The sequence below is a fragment of the Hetaerina americana genome, unplaced genomic scaffold (genome assembly GCF_022747635.1).
Source record: "Hetaerina americana unplaced genomic scaffold, ioHetAmer1.1.p SCAF_3, whole genome shotgun sequence".
NCBI lineage: Eukaryota > Metazoa > Arthropoda > Insecta > Odonata > Calopterygidae > Hetaerina > Hetaerina americana.
Window position 1 is genome coordinate 87,823,807 of NW_027286874.1, and position 17,392 is coordinate 87,841,198.

The following is a 17,392-nucleotide window of genomic DNA, read 5'->3' on the forward strand; positions in this document are numbered from 1 at the left end:
CCCAACTCGGCTTTAACCACACTTAGTCGCTGCGTTTGCTATGGTCGAATGCACCCGCGCTCATTGAAATCACTCCCACCCCTCCACTTATTTCCTCTCCCCGTGCGAAGCCATCGGATAGGTAATAGAGAAAGGACCTCCACCCCAAACAAACTTACCCCCTCCTCCTTCACTCAATTCATCATTCCAACGCACTCATTGGCCAGGTCATCTAGAGTGGACGAGTTTTTCCCTCTTTCGTTTTGTCCCACCCCTCTCTGGTCCTAACCCTCCTCACAACCCCGTCCCAAGGGGGTGGGTGCAATACCCTCCCATTACAATTGCTCGCTCTTCGCCACTTCCCGCGGCCGAATCTTCCACCTCTTTACTCATTCCATTCCTCCATATCGCCTTTTTTCCTACATTGCTTTCTTTTGTTCCTGGCAGCCTTTCTTCTCTCGAGCGCGGCGTGAGTGGAGCGCTTGGATAGCATTCTGTTCGTGGCTGCAGCGGGAGGAGGACGCAGAGTGAATGTCGGAGTGAGGGAAGATTTAGCCGCTCCGGTGGGTCAATGGAATTACTGAACTCTGTACCGCGTATTCCAGGTGGGCTTTAATGATTTTCACCAACTCTCTCCGTCGATTTATATCTTAGCAATCTATCCGAAGGGATTTTTTGAAAGAAGTCAATGTTTGTACACCTCGCGATGAACTCTCTTAGCCCGCGTGAAACTAGTGAAAATCCAATGAATGGGATCATTCAAATCATATCTCTGTCCTATGATATTGCTTTCCTCAATTTATGAATGCCACAAAATATTCCTGATTTAATTTCAGATTTCTCCATATATCGACCAGGATTTCCATCCAAGGACCACTTAACAGCATGTCAAATTTCGGTTTCCTAGACTACCACGTCGCATCATTCTATAAGGAATATTAATGTAATTCATATATCAAATCTTTGGAGCAGTTATTTGACAAGGAAAGATCCAGGCGGGTAAGTTGCTCATTCTTCTCTTTTCATGTACTCAAGTTAAAATTCATTCTAGGTGAAGATAATTACTCATCGTCGAGCTATGTATGTAATTTAAAAATGATGCCACGTAATTATGACCTGGTAAAAAATTTGCAACTTATATCAGTCGTTACATAATATCAAATTTTTAGAATGTTTTTGTATTCTTACTTCTATATGTAAATAATATGACATCGACGGAGATCAGGTTGGTGCGGCAGCTAGTTTATTGGCTTCCCATGCTGAAGACCTGGCATCGAATCACAGCAGTGGCATAACTTTTCTAAGGTATCTCGATCCCTACTTGGGGGCCATATGTAATAACTGAATAGTCTAATATCAAATTTATTAGAATGTTTTTGCATTATTAGTTACTAGCCAAATAGCATGACTTCAATGAAGATCAGGTTGGTGTGGCAGTGAGTGTTTCCCATGCTGAAGGCCTGTGTTCAAATCACAGGGCTGGCATAACTTTTCTAATATATCCTCATGCCTACATGGGTTCCATATGCTCCAATGGAGTAGTCCATCCATCAAATGGAAAATTAAATCGTGTGACCCCTTGGTGTTTTCCCTTATAGTAGGCTAATGCTGACAATGATGTCCCCTCCCCATATTGGTCATGGAGATGAACCTACTCAGTAATCCTGGTTTGATTTTCCTTCAATGAGCAATGAGGCTTAAAATGAAATATTTCCGATACTTCTATCAGGTCTGAGATGTATCACATCCAGTGTGCCTATCTGTGTAATTTATGCAGCTTCTTTTCCACTAGAACTCCGCCAGCCCTATTGTATGTACTGAGTGATAGCTGGTGCCATGGTATGTATTATTCCTCCATCCTTTTATTACTACATACAAAGTATTTTCACATTATTATGCCATCTTCAGGTACATGTGAACAAATGTGCATACTATTACAGGAATACAAATATATATTCACACACAATATATAACTAAGAGAAGTGCAGCACTTCATTATACTTGTTCAAGTATTTGGTAGTCATCTTGGGAAAAATTTTGAGGAAATTATTTTAATGAACCAGTCATTGACAGTGAGTAAATCAAAGTTAAATGAATTTTCATGATGTTGCATTTCATAGTAGGTAATTGAAAAGTGTTCCTGACAAACAGTGTAATCAGCATGTAAATGTTTCTAAAATTAAAAAGTTTCAATGGAAAATTACTTTCATATAGGAGCTGAATAATTTAGAGAAGAAATTCAAAACTCTCCAATCATACCCATCGTATCAATCTGCATTTGAAAATCTTACCTTTCTTCCTCAATTTAGTCTTATTTTTATCTTGACCAAATTCATTATAACCATCTGTGTAACAATTTAGGCATCTGCCTACCCATTTAGCCATATGCCTAACCATTAAACCATCCAAGTTCTCTTGCCATGTTCAGAAAAAGTAATAATTGTTCAACCACACAAATCCACAAATAGGGAGATTTTTTAAACAAATTTTCCTACTTCTGGAGCTTAATGTCAAATTTTTTCATCGTTGCCTTGACCCCAAACTGTTCATGTGGCTGGATAATACTTTTTTGTAATCATAAACTCCCCCAAGCTGCCACCCCTTCCATTATTGTACTTTTCTAAATTTGTACTTCCTATCTAGAAATAAGATTGGACCTAGACTCTTACCCCAAGCTGAGAATGGACTCCTCTTTCAAAGAAACTGTTTTTTGATGTCTGCAACATTTCCTATTCATCATCAGCATAACTTTGATGCCACCATTTGTGTGCTGTCAACTGAAAGGAGCCACTCTCTGATTTGTGCTGGACCACATGAGGTTTGCTGAGGCAGAAGAGGGGACATGGAAGAGAGCAAGATTCACACGGCAAGTAGTGACGTAAGCTATTTTAAATCTTTATATATTTTGTCACCTCTGTGAAAATTTGGAGATATTAGACTTCAAGATCTTTGCATTGATTCTACCAGAAGTAATGAGCATTGTATGTAGTCAGTGGCATGTCTCAAGCCAAAGAGGACTATTTGTTCTTCAAGAAATTGAAAAAATTTCATTTTACCATTAAATTTTGACTGAGTTTTCTTATTTTTCTTTCTCAAATGAATCTTTCAATCAAAGAAAAACTTTTCCAAAGCAATCTCATTTCCCTTTAACTGATTGGATGCGAGTTGTCTAAGGTGCTCGGTGAAATTGTTTTCTTTGAACCTAAGCATAAATTTAAGTTAGAACACAGGTGTGACATTGTCTTTGTCTTTTTATTTATTTTAAAAGCATAACAAACCTTGTATATTCATTGAGGGATTGTGGTTAGGATGTTTTCTCTCCAATGAGTTCAAGGATGGTTGGGTCACATGTTCTAAGGAATATAGGAGCTGGTTAGGGGGAGTTATATTTAGAAAAAGGTTAAAATGATCAGAGTCTACATTAAAGTCAGTGGCCGTGATGGACCCATAGTGATGTGAAGGTGGTGTCTCTGTTTTTCCTTAGTGTTGGCCGTTTGAATTTTCACTTCCATGAGTTGGTGGGCATCCTCTGTTTAAACTCTTAGCTTATTTGTATGATTTCTGTAGCTTCTAGGATGAGTTCTATTAATAATCAGCTATCATTGGCCATTAATTTTGCCTCTCCGATGACATGTTGAGCAAAGGCCACTCTGCACATATTATGTGATCACCAACAAATAGAATTGCTTGCTTTTTCAATGTCTCTATTGTGTTATTGCAAGTGACAATTGAGTTCTGAATGAATGGACAATGTTAGAATTGCTGCATTAACCTTTCACCATGGAAATGCCTCCTGGGATGTTTTTAGTTTAAAATTTTTTTGGATAAAGTGGAAAACTGCTTTCAAGCCAGATTGGCCCAAGCAGTGAGAAACCCAAGACAACTAATTCATCATTTCCCAGCTATTGCCTAACCTTCTGTTACTGCAATTAATACCTTAAACCCATCTGTACTTATTTTCTTACCTCTGTATCAGCCCCATCCGCCTCTCTCCACGTATTTCTTTCAAATCTTTGCTTTTTTCTCTGTACTTGGCAACCTTTTCACACACAGGAAACCTTTTCACACCTTGTCTTGCTTGGTCATATTGTCCAAGGAAGTCTGTTCATCTGCTGCAGAATCTCACTGATTGGTAATCTATTATGAACATGATGTTTTGTCTTTCAAGGGATGTTTCCTAGAACTAGCATGTCTGCATTGAAAGCAATGATTTATTTATTATAGCTTATTTCTTTTGAAATTTCAATTTTATTGACAAACTCCTCTCTTACTGACATTACACAGATTTGCCTGGAGTGAAAATTATAATACTTTATCCGATTTGAGAGAATTATTCAATCTTACTTACCCAAAAGGATCATTGCATTACAAATCAGTTATGTCTCTAAACCTTAATACTAATGTTTTCATGGACCCATGGATTGACATCCCAACTGGAGCTTAGAAGGGTTTTATGTGGGATTGCCAGCTGTAATACATGAAGAATGTTAATGGTTTTTAAGCAATGTGGATTTCAATCAGCATCATGGTTTAAATAATATCATTATTTAAAATATTCAATAAAACCCATTAAGACAATCCCAATTGCAAATTTTCTGTCAATTCTAAGAGGGAAAAGTTCTTTGTTACTCCCAACAATACTTGCTTTGGATGTATCCTCTAAAAGTGTTCTTCAGTGTTTTAGCTCTGAAATGTTGTTTTATTTGAATAGCTTAGGAACTAAGGGGCATGACCCAAGTTATTTTGGTATAAGGCTGAATGTACGAGGGTCATCCGGAAAGTAGTACCCGTTCGTGCCGCATGAAGTGCTGACGACGCGAGTAGCCGCTGGACGAGGTCAGATAGCTTCATTGGCTTGTCTGCCTTCTCTGAGCCAAGTTGCGTGACGCTAGCATTGCCTGTGTTGTTTCTGTGATTGTTTACAATGTTTAAAAAAATTGAGAACGCCGCCAGTTGTGAAGTGAGGGCAGTGATTAAATTCCTCAATGCAAGAAACGTTCGCCCATGTGATATTCATCGCCAATTAAAGGAGGTGTATGGAGACAATGTAATGGACGAGTCGTCTGTTCGGCGGTGGTGTCGCAACTTCAACATGGGGAGGGGGAACACACACGACGATGAGCGTTCGGGGAGACCGTCTGTCATTACAGACCAACTGGTGAGCTCAGTTGACGAATTCGTGAGGAACGATCGGCGCGTCACAATTGATGACATCTGTGAGCATTTTCCCAATGTTTCTCGAACAATTGTTCATGAAATTGTTAAACACCATCTGCATTATGCAAAAATTTGTGCAAGATGGGTCCCTCGCGTATCTCAATGAGCTGGCGGCGAAGGACTATGCAGCAGGAATACAGAACCTTGTCACACGTTATGACAAATGCCTTAATTTGCTTGGAGATTATGTTGAGAAGTGGTTTAAAGTATCCTCTTTCAAATAAAATTTTTTATGCTTGTTAATATTTACTTTTGTCTTTTAATTTCACGAACGGGTACTACTTTCCGGATGACCCTCGTAGAAGGCCAAAGGGAAGGTGGAAAACTTGTCACGGGACTTCGGAGAGACCAAATGGGATGAAGTTGGTTGGGCACCTTCTCTATTACTGGTTATTTTTTTCCATTCCTTCCATTTCTCCCTTCTGTTGCATCTCCTTTCTTCTATAAGCCCTTCATCAACACAATGCATCGAGAGAACATTGGTGATACAGTGGATTGGTGCTGTTTGGTGTCACATCAATTGGAATATGATCATGATATATTTTCATAATGAATCTTTGACAGAGAAGTTTTGACTTTAGATTTCTAATATTCTTGTTGGAAATCATGAAGATAATTTCTCTGGACAAACTTGTTCCCCTGAATACTTGTAGTTTTCCACTCTGTATTGATGCCATGGTTATGAATTTTCATACAGCTATTTCTGAATCCTTATTGTTGCAGTATAAAAGTGGTAAAAGCAAACAATTTTAGCAGTCGTATGTGGGCAGTATTTGTGGCAATGGTGGTGAATTGTTGAAGGAAGTGGATCTCATTATTGATTAAATAAATCCAAATATATAATGGTCATTAATAACTTGATACAGACTGCTGAAAATTCTCAATTAAATTTGTTTTTATCCTTGTTGAGAACTTGCATTTCATGAAAGTTCACTAGTTATAATTAAAATTACTTAAGAAGAATGAACTCATAAACATTGATTAGAGAGTTATGTAAGAAGTGGAAATTTTGAGTAAAAATTCAGGGGCTTACCAGAATGAGATTGACCAAGATTCAGGCATATATGGTGTGAGACCCTCCCTATTGTTCAGTTACAAGAGCTTCAGCCAAGGGATAGCACATGTTATTTCATGTGTAAACCTTGGATTACTTCCTCATGTGATACCTCCAGAAGGGTATAAATGCCATTGAAATGGTAGATAGGGTAACTGTTGCAATGCTAAGTTTCATCTGCTAATCTTAGTTCCATGACCAACCCAAATGGTCCAAAGTACAAATAAGGAGAGATTCTGCAATGTATATTCGAAAATGATAATGGACAATAATAAAATTGAAATGAAGATGGGTGGACCTTTAAGGGGTTTAAAACTTTCTTTCCTCTCAGACTCTAAAATTTCTACTTTCTGTGTGAGAAACTGCCTCAATGATCTGAAATCAAAACAATGCAGTTCTATTTGAAGGTTGGTTTGATAAGAGAGATCTCATTAAATTAATAAATATTATTTGTACCATATGTGAAATTCGCACAACAGGATAGTAAGATATGGATAGTTCCATTCTGTGAGCCACTCTGGTTTCCCAGGGAGATATGGTTAACTGGCAAATCGCACGCATGGGATTAATCAGTCCGCAACGCTGTTTTCAAATGTGCACATTTGTAATGCTTAATTTTGTTCTTAATCATCTTACTAGGTATTGTTTACAGAAACTGAGTTAGCTTTTCAACAAATTACTTCGAACATTTGTGGGAAGTGTCCAAAATTCACCCTGCTGTGATGGTAAATGAAGAAATCAAATGAACATATCATTTGGAGACATGAGTAGTGCTGGACTGCTGACTGGAGGGCACAGGTTCAATTAGAATTCATACCTCTATGGCACCCTCTGCTCCACCCAAGCTGTTTTTTTATGGGTACCAGATCTTCCTAGGAAACCATATCTGGCACAGAGAAAGGGACCGACAATGTGTGTAAAATTAACACCCCATTGGGCTGAGTATTGAGTGAACTCTACCATTACTAACCTAACTGGCCTTTGAGTGGGTTACTGTGATATTTTGTGGTTTATATCACAGTGATGCCTAGCATCCAAGTATTTAGTGGTTTTTCCTGACATGGCTTGATTATTCTTTTATTTGTGTAATTAATAGATTTTATCCTATTTGATGTAATCCAATCTTAAACATGAGACATGTAAATAAAGACTTCCTACCCATTTGCTGTTGACTGAAATGTTTTAATAATATTTAACAGGCAGCCATTTATATTTTAACTGCCAGGAACTAGGTGCAACCAATAGACCAAATGACCCGAAAGGTAGGTAGGTGCCTGTGGTTGAAAGTAGGAATTTCGGCTGATTAAAATGGAAGTATGATTTAATGTGTTGAATTATTCAAGCTGGAAAAATTGTAAACAAACACCAATGAGTTGATTGCAATAAAGTAACCATAGAGGAGAATGTTAGTGGCCCTTCGAAATGGTCCTTTAAGACCCATCAAACCCAAAGAGCCTGAATCCCTCACCCATATGTAGATGGTTTACTTCTATTTGATCTTTATTTCAAATGTTTACTTCCAATTAAGTCGCCAGGTAAAAAGGTTTTAATTTCTCCAATTCTTCCAAAATCTTTTTCTCTCCCTTTTTCCCCTTACGTTTTTTAAAGTCCAAATTCTTAATCTTCCTGCTGGATGAATCTGAATGGAGATGTACAATGAAATATGAAGAGCATTGATTAAATTTCATGTAATCTAGAATTATCCACCCATACTTTCACATTTTTCGTTTTGACCAATAAGTTCTCAAAAGAATTCCCATTAAATTAAGGTGAAAATCCTTCCATTGGTATAAGATATTATCTAGTTATTTAATTGGCGGGTAAATCTGGTATAACACATTACTCTTCATAAACAGTTTTGATCAACCCTGATTCAGAATCCTTATTTTGATGTCCGATTTCATACATGAAACCTACTGTTTTATTTTAACCATTTTATTTTATATTCCTTGGTGTCTTATTTAAGTGGGATTGTCACATTATCCTGTTATTTAACAAATGGCTAATAATAATTGTATTAATCTACTAGTAATAGTAGGTTTATGATGAAAACCAGCTACCAAAAAGTATAGAAACAAAGTCCTTGCCCTTCCGAACTAAACAACCCAACATCTAACACTATAATCTTCAAATTATACACACCTCCTTATTCCATTCTGTCTATTATGTGTCTACTATTTCTACTCCTTCCTCGCATAACTTTCTTCCCTGTATTAGAATTTTCAGCACCCCCATTGATAATAAAATAGGTCTGCAGCTACCTTTCCTGCCTAATTATTCCCAGCTATCCGCTCTCCTCTCCCATGATTCATAGTACTTCCTAGTTAGTGGTCTAATAATATGCAGTCAGGAAATTCATTACAATCTAAATTCTTTATGCCTGTGCAACTAAGCAAATGAATTTTTATTAGGTTTTTAATGTGAACCCCAATAATAGGTAAACATAAATGATTTAAGAATATGATGTAGTAAGTGACTTTTGGATAGCAGTTTGCAAAGATAATTCCGTGGTACAGTAGAAAGCATATGTAATAGTTTTTCCATATCCTGGTGTATAGGAGGGAATTATTCCTTCAACTTATTGTATGGACAAAATATTTGATGAATATTTGTAAATGTACATGATATGAATTTGGGTGAAAGCCAAAGAAACTTAATTGGAGATGTGGTATTATTATCCCTGAAATATCAGGGACATGGGTTATTTTAAACCCAAGGAGTTTTCAGGATGTTTTATTCGCTGCATTGTTTAAGAAGATATCAGACTTAAGTTGACATCTGTAATTTTGGAATTAATAAAAGTTTTAATAATAATCTTGCATTAATGATTCTTATACATAATTAAAATGGTAACTACTATGACAGCAGTAATAAAGATCACGTAAAAGTGGCAAGTAGTGAAGTGGATAGCATTTTGCATAGATTGACTGCACCACTGAAGCAGTATTCAGGAATTTTTGGAAAATGCTATTATTAACTAATATATCAGTTTTTTTTGGATCAAACGCAACTCTTCCATACTTCACAACTGGCCGATTTCACTGAAATAAAAAAATCACAGAAATAACTGAAAATCAGCTATGAGATATTACAACCAAATAAGGTTGCCACCCCATTTTTAATTTGTGCTTATTCTAATATTTAAATACATATGATGTTCCCGCACATTCTAAGAGCTTTTACTAGAAGTAATCGGAGGGATGCTTCTTATTTTATACGAACCGTGCCCCAACGGCGAATGAATCCCATTTAGCGAAATACCAAATACACGATGCATTTTCTATAGCCATGTAAATTTTGAATTTCGAAATTACACGTTTACTCTAGCGGGAAAAAGATGTATTAGTATGTGCTGGTATTTGAGGATGTTTCAACAAGTGAAGGCATACGCCATCTGTTGGCTAAATCCTCAACCAATCCATTAATTAATTTTTGTTCATTAATTTTCAGTTAATTGTCACCAGAGATTTTGACGGTAGGTTCAGGACGCCGCGGGAGATCAGGAAAACAATTAATAATTGAATATTTTTGTGAAGAGGGCTGCCATTTTTTCCGGCGCCCCGCCGCCCGGCTGGAAAAAATGGCAGCCCCCCTCACAAAAATATTCAATAATTAATTGTTTTCCTGATCTCCCGCGCCGTCCTGAACCTACTGCCAAAATCTCTGGTGACAATTTTTTGCATATTAGCCAATCGAAAATATTTTTCGAAAAAAAAAAATTTCGGCTGCAAAAGTGAATCGAAGTAACATGCTCTATAGTTTCGCCCCCTTATTCCGCCTCTTATCCCCCAGGCTACTGGGTTTCTTGGAAATATTCGATCTGAAACTACTTTTTTTTCTGCAATACTACGGACTTCGCCGTTTTTTTTCTCAAAATCAACTCGAACTCAGCAAGGCTCTCTCATCCGACGAATCCAAGGCATCTGCCTGCCTGGACGCCTCTCTCGCCTGGCGAAGGGCTCTGGACTTAGAAAATATTTTTGCTGGGTGGACTCGGGACTTGAATATATTTTCTCGGGGAGGCTTAGCGCCTCACCTTGGTCCTCCGAGACGGCTCGTGAGCGGTGAGCGAGGAAGCTACTCTTTTTTGAAGCAAGAGCCGGTTCTTGGAAAACAGTTGATACCATGCTTTTTCGCATGTGATACACCAATAAACTCTAATTATTGGACTTCGTTCAGTTCGGTGCATGATGTAATTTTTTGTCTCGGTGCGAGCAAATACACCTAATATTTTATTGTAATGACGGATTACACCTTAAAAACCAAAGACAATTTTTCAGACCATGTTGCTTTGCAGGATAGGATAAAATTACTTTAGAATAATTTGACAACATTTTAGGCTGCCAACGTACGGACTAAGGCCTCTTTTCATATTCGAATTGAACAATCAATTCGATAACAATTTGTTTCGAATAGATATATGCAGGAAAAACCGGTATTCCATTTAAGTTAAACTATTTAATTTTAACTGTTTAAAATTTTAACTAATTGATTATCCCGGTATGCCGAATGCGAGTATGGCAGATTGTGTAAATGTATTCACTCATTTTTTTGAGATTATTAGACTATACTAATGTACAGTTATCTGTCCTCAAGGTAACAATTCCGATCAACATTTTAATCAAATGTTTACCCCAGAAAAAAGATCTTTATTTTGCAAATTAATTCCTATATTATACTTAATTCTTAAGCAGCATAGTAAGGCAAAATTAGTCATTCAAAAGTTACATAAAGAGAAAAATCAAAATTAGACAACATTCATTATTGTTTAATTCATCTTTATTAATCATAAATACATTTGTGTAGATACATCAGTTTTTGAAATTGCATCAGTATTACAAATATCCTTTTTTTAACTAAAATATTCTACTGAAATTCCCGCAGCCACTATCCACAATGTTAGCGGTGGAGGAGTTGCAGTCTATTCAGAGGCTTCATTAAAGGCTGACACCCACATGAAGCGCACTTCTTCAGATGCTGATGGCTCCATCCAACTTGGCACCAGCAAAGAAATATACACCTTTGTTACTTATTTCCTTCGATGTGAAAGCTTGATTCCCATGGATGCTCCTCTTCACCTAGTGTTAGCATCGAATGGAAGACCTGAGGGAAAACAATTCAAATATGATTATGAATTTTAATTTATGTGGCTTTTTAAACTACTTTTAGGATGTTTTAAGCAAAAATATAACTACTTGTGTGTTCAAAAGGGCTAAAGAAATATTCACTGGTTTAAGATTGAAAGAATAGTTACCCTTTAAAAATAAAAAAATTGAAACTTTCACTTGAAATTATTCATATAACCACAATCGAATATCAGAGGTATTAAGCTTTAATTAAAATAGAAATGAATTTCATGCAAACAGTATTTTTTTTGTGAAACAGATTTAAATTTAATTATTTAATTAACAACTGATGCTACCACACTCATTTCAACATTTGTCTAAAAATAATAGGTAGAACACCTTTATATGAACATGTGTGTGATACACAAATGGTTAAGAATGGCTGGCTGAAATGAATGACTTCAGATCATCACTCTTACACATCATGTAAGAAATTTGAATCTAAAATGCATTAACATGTTTGTGTATGTTGATCAGTTAAATTTTTTTGAAAGAATTCAGGCATTGCAGATTTCAAAATATATTTAAATATTTTCATATGAATTTGGAAAATATCAGATTAAGTTAAAATAACAATGAAATCCCTTTTCTTACATGAAAAGGGATATGAGGTACAATTGAACATGGAACAAAGTATATTTTACTGTATCAAATATGCTTATTTAATGGAGAATCACCTGAGCTTATAATCAAGTTCACAACATGTCTTTACAGAATTATTTATGGATTCAATATTTTTTTCTAAAGGAGCTCCAACCACCCTTCTCCCCTGATCTTGTGAGCTATATATCCAAAAAAGGTGACCAAATATGATTCAAGGAATGAAGAAGATTGGGATGTGAGAATAAGGACAGAATGAAAGTAGATGAGTCTGTGTTGAAGGAGTCCAAGGCAGGAGAGGGGGGAAAACAGTGAGGGTAAACAAGGAAATGTCTTGCCAGTTATCAATCATTGCATCTGCCTTGCTTAATACCCTTTAACAGAGAAAAGTAGCACTCATTTAAACAAATTTTGTTGTTATATCATCACTTAAAACATTTGCTAATGCCAGTGGATAAGCATATATTGGAAGCTCATAAAATAGCACGGACATGGGGAAAAAATCAAATGGGAATGAAATTAAAACAAGTTTGCAGCATGGAAGGGGAGGGGGGGAAGTGTGTTGGGAATAATTTGCATGAAAAGTGGGAATTATTGCAGGGCATATTGACTGGAAATAATAATTCAATGTGTGTGATAGAAGGGAGTATGCTGGGTATGTGAGTTTAAAGAAGAAAATTAGTTTTATGTTTTAAGGGTGTGTCAACAGCTAAGGTCATTTAACACCACTGTCTAATTTAAGAATACAGAGTGCTTATAAATAAATTTAAAGGCATGTTGGATTAAAAGGCAGAATGAAGGGAAAGAGTTGATACTTTGGATGAAATTGAAAGTAGTCATTTAACTTGTGTGTTGGAAAACCTGACACCTAGTAAACCACCTCTTTGACAAGTGACACCTGATGGACATCACAGGAGGAAGACCACTATTAAACCTCAAGACCAGAATATCTGCATCACCGAAGAACATCATACACAGGAGAAATTTTTTAACCATCAGGTGAAATCAAAAATTACTTCAAAAACAGAAAAGAATGAAACAAAGATATTGCACATACAGCAACTAAAGGAATGAGTGCCCAAATAATGTTTTTATTGTCCACAGACCATACGTATCATGTACATATAGGAGTCTTCAAACAAAGAAATTTACAAAATACTTTTTGGCACAGTGAACACGCTTAAAAAAGAGTGCACATATTGAAGTATGTAATAAAAATTATACATTACCATTACATTGTTTGTTTTTCACAGCATTGAATTGCTTGTATTTGCATCTCCAGGTTCTCGATCCATGTTGGCTATCTTGAGGATGAGATAGTTCATTTCCTTGAGCTGCCCGTGGTTAGCATTTTGAGCACTCTGAAAATAATAGAATTACGATGAAGCTGGAAATTTTCCAAAGTCACAAGAGATTAAGCCTGGCCCTACAGAGTTAAACTGAAAATCCTGCATCCTTGCGATGATTACAAATTGGCTGGTTACTTTTTGCATTGCTTTTCCAAAGATGTGATGCTTTCAACATAGGCTACTACACACACAAAAAAAGCTACTTTGAATCTGTAATTTCACCTTAGGTGTCATAAAACTGATAAATTTCCCAGTCATATTAATACAAAAAGGTTTACATAAACTCACCATTTGGCAGACACTACATATTTAAGAAGTGGTCTCTCAAAATTCTTTGCCACCACCAGAAATTATTGCCACATTTTACAAGTTAGTTTTCATTAAGGAATGATTTTTTTATTATGTAAAATAATTCACAATAAAAGGTAAAACACAATTTAAACATATTATTAAATAATAAAACTAACCCGCAAATAATATATTAGTTCATCAGTAAATAAAATTTTAAACTTGGTATTGCGAAGACTAAAATATAGCCACTTCACTTCTCAATCTTGGCAAAAAAGAATACCCGACCCCACACACTACAATAAATGCTTCTATTCCACATCAACTCCACCCAAAATCCCTAGTATATTCCTGCAGTCACCTGCCTTGACTAACTTTCTCCCCTTTAATACACTTGATATCAGACTTGATTCCACGGCTATCAGAATGGATTCCATTCCATTTATTTTTGAATGAAAGGAGAATGCAATGTATTCCCCACAAAACTTTTATTTACTGCATCTAATTTCAACACAGGCATCATCTTAAGGTACCCAAAGATAATGATTTTTCAGTGAAACTAGTTGTCGCAAATGTAAAGATTTGGAACAAAGAATTATCTTTCATTATCAGCCCTATTACAGTGTCAACGTTTACACCATTTCTACTTGCTAAGAGAAAATATAAATTATTCATCATCGTACTTTTAATACTTTGGGAGTGAAAATATTTGGCAAATTATCTCAGTACAAGCTAGAGCAACCTTAAGTTTTAAGATTTTACCCATATTTTCTCCTATCAGCAGCAGGTGGACATTTATTCAGGTGAAAAACCCTGCAATAGGCCTAAGATGAAATGATGAGGGAATATTGACATGTTTCAGTCTGGGAGTGACCTCATCTGAAGCATATCTGCATAGAAAGCAACTTCAAAACAGTATTTTTAGAAGACTGACAAAATTAAGGAATTCGTGGCTAATTTCACCAAGCTCCATCGCGCCGGGACGGTTGATTTGTTGTCCTTATAAGGATTCCTGGGAAATACATTCCAGTCGCCCGCAAACTCGACGCAAGATTTGAGCGCACAGCCTCTGTGCTTGGATGGCGAGAGCGATACTAATTAGGGTGCCACCGTCGCGTATGAAGGAGTGAACCACAAAATTCAGGCTGCATTTATATCTACTTAACAAGCGATCGAATCTGCAGTCCCTCCCCATTGCGAATCGCATGCCAAACGACCGGTAGACCAGAAGGTAACCAGATTAAAAATTATGGGTCGTCTACAATAACGAGGAATTGGACGTCGCAAATTGAAATTTCAATGTGTGCGGACACAAGAATTGGAAGCTACCGCGGCAATGATTGCAACCTCAGAATTGCAGAGGATCGACAAAACTTGTAATTTTAGGGGAGATGGCCGAAAGCCGAGGTCATTAGCGCCATTAGGGGTGGATGACAAAGGAGGAAGGGTGCAGAGAAACCTGACGTAGGCAGTAGTCCACTCTTAACGAAAGGCGCCAAGGGGTCCGCAGTTTTGCGTCCCAAACGACTGACGGTGCACTCACTCTTCAAAAGTACCTTCATCGTAGGGATCGAGACACTACTGAAGAATACCTGCCGCCTCCAGGATTTAAACACTGACCATCAGGGTAGGAAGTCAGTACGTTACCCTCCGCACCATCCCGATCCCCAGTGATAGCAATGACGGGGCCATCATTAATACATCCCCAGGACAATAACTAACTGCAATTGAGCCAAGCTGAAGATATGATTCACTGCGTACTTCAACCCTTTGCTCAGTGTATGTATGTACGGATGCCATCAAGAGAAAGCACATTTCAAAATAATTTTTGTAGGCCGACTCTATACGTACCAACATGCAACCGTCAATTTTGGAGAGTGGCCCCAAGATGTAGATAATCGAAGCCTGACAATTAGAAACTTGATACACTGAACACTTTTACGAAGAAGCCTAATCTACATCTATATGTTTCACCTGGGCTTGCATTAAATCGCCACTCACCAATGATATCGAGTTACCCGTGATTTCGTCCGCTCAATCTTAGGAGCTTGCCCTCGCGGGTTCCACGAACTCCGGGATAGCCATGAGTGCAACCGCTTCGATCGACTCTCAATGCGAACTGGCGAGACGAAATGCCCGTCGGAAGTTAGGGGGGGGGGGGACTTTGGGGGGAAGGCGGGGGAGGCTAGGGGGGGGTTTATTGAGTGGGAGAACTCGCACAAGAGAGAGTGAAATCGAATTGGAACGATGGAAAAGGAGGAGGAGGGAATTGTCAGCCCATTTCAATTCCGAAAGTGCACATTTCGCGTATCTTCGCAGGGCTTTGCACTGGAGCGAACTGGAGTCCTGCACTTGACCTCTCCCTTCCTCGCCGAAAGGTTGAGTGTCGAGTGTATGTACAGTTGCCTCCAAGACCACCAGCCCACAATGCAACTGCGTGCCCCTCCAGAAATGAGCGCGTGTCATTCAACGAGCCATCGTGTGACCATTCAGTGAATCAAGACCTGGGTCTCATTGTTAGTCCATGACTATACTAATACATGCCCTAACACACATGTAAGTAAATGAGGCCAATGATGATGCTAAGGCCTTGCAACCCAGAAAATAAATTGCATGTTCCAATCAAATTGGCGATAAATTGCTGTAAGCAATATTTCATCAGGAACTCGGTAAAATAAATGTGTTGGCAACTACTATTCCTCAGTAGGTAGTATGAACCTGAATAATTCCTTAGTTTTCTTAAGGGCATGGTACCTTGTACATAACAGGGAGGGTGAGTTTGATGGAGGGTCAGAGGAGAGGGGGAGGGAAAGTTGAGGTAAAAGGGAAGCAGCATTGCCAAACCCGCCTCGGAAGTGCGATGAGTCAACTGCGTCCCATCCGACGGACTGTGCACTGCACTGGGATATCCTCGGGTAGCATTCAATTACTCTTTCGCGATGACTCTATCATCTCTTTGGTTGGCCTCAATCCCCTTACCCTAATGCGGGTAGGGGGATCGAGAATTCTCCCGCAGTATCCCTGCCTGTTGTAAGAGACGACGGCGGCGGGGAGACATACCCGAAAACTAACCCCTAGTAAGAAAGGGATACTTCCAAACAGTCCGTCTGTGTCCAATGGATTTACTGTATGCGTGCGGCCATAACATCCGGCCTGCGATCCACATGGGTGCTTGCCGCGCCGGATTGATGTATTCCACTCGGATCCAAACCAGAGGACCACGATCAATCCTCGGGACAAGGTTGCAGATGGAGTGCGTCACATTAACCCCCTCGACGCCACCCATCCGCTTAGGCATCATTTAGAATATGCTGTTAGTGGGATCCCCACGAAGTTGTATTAGTTGCCGAATTGGATCGCGTGCAGCGTACAGGAGCTAGAGTTGTGAAACGTTGTTATGATAAACTTAGTAACGTTTCTAAAATATTAGAGGAGGTAGGGAGGGAATCACTCACGGAGCGAAGGCTAAATTGCAGATTAAATCTCCTGCATAAATTGGAAGGATGCCTCTTTAGCACTGATGTTGTATTATGTACTAAAATGTATTATTATCCCCATCGTACTACGGGAGGAGATATCATGTAAATTAAATCAAATAGATTAAGTGTAGAACATGTAGTGTTAAGATGTAATTTTTTCCACAAACGATAAGGTATCAGAATAACATTGTCCGACCGCAGTAAGGTCATATTAAGGTCAAAATTAGTCTGTGTGTATTCAACCCCCGCCGCATACCCTAGCGGTTGCTTGCAGGATAGTAAAATATCTCACTACTGAAT

The 17,392-nt window shown here is 38.0% G+C and overlaps 1 long non-coding RNA gene across 1 annotated transcript; it reads right to left on the reverse strand.

Moving 5' to 3' along the window:
- Window positions 1-11,039: 11,039 nt before the first annotated feature.
- On the reverse strand, window positions 11,040-15,698 carry LOC139690979 (uncharacterized). The gene is made up of 3 exons (XR_011701545.1): window positions 15,615-15,698; window positions 13,206-13,337; window positions 11,040-11,353 (listed from the first exon to the last, which is right to left on the reverse strand). It is a non-coding gene; the product is annotated as an uncharacterized lncRNA (long non-coding RNA).
- Window positions 15,699-17,392: the final 1,694 nt, after the last annotated feature.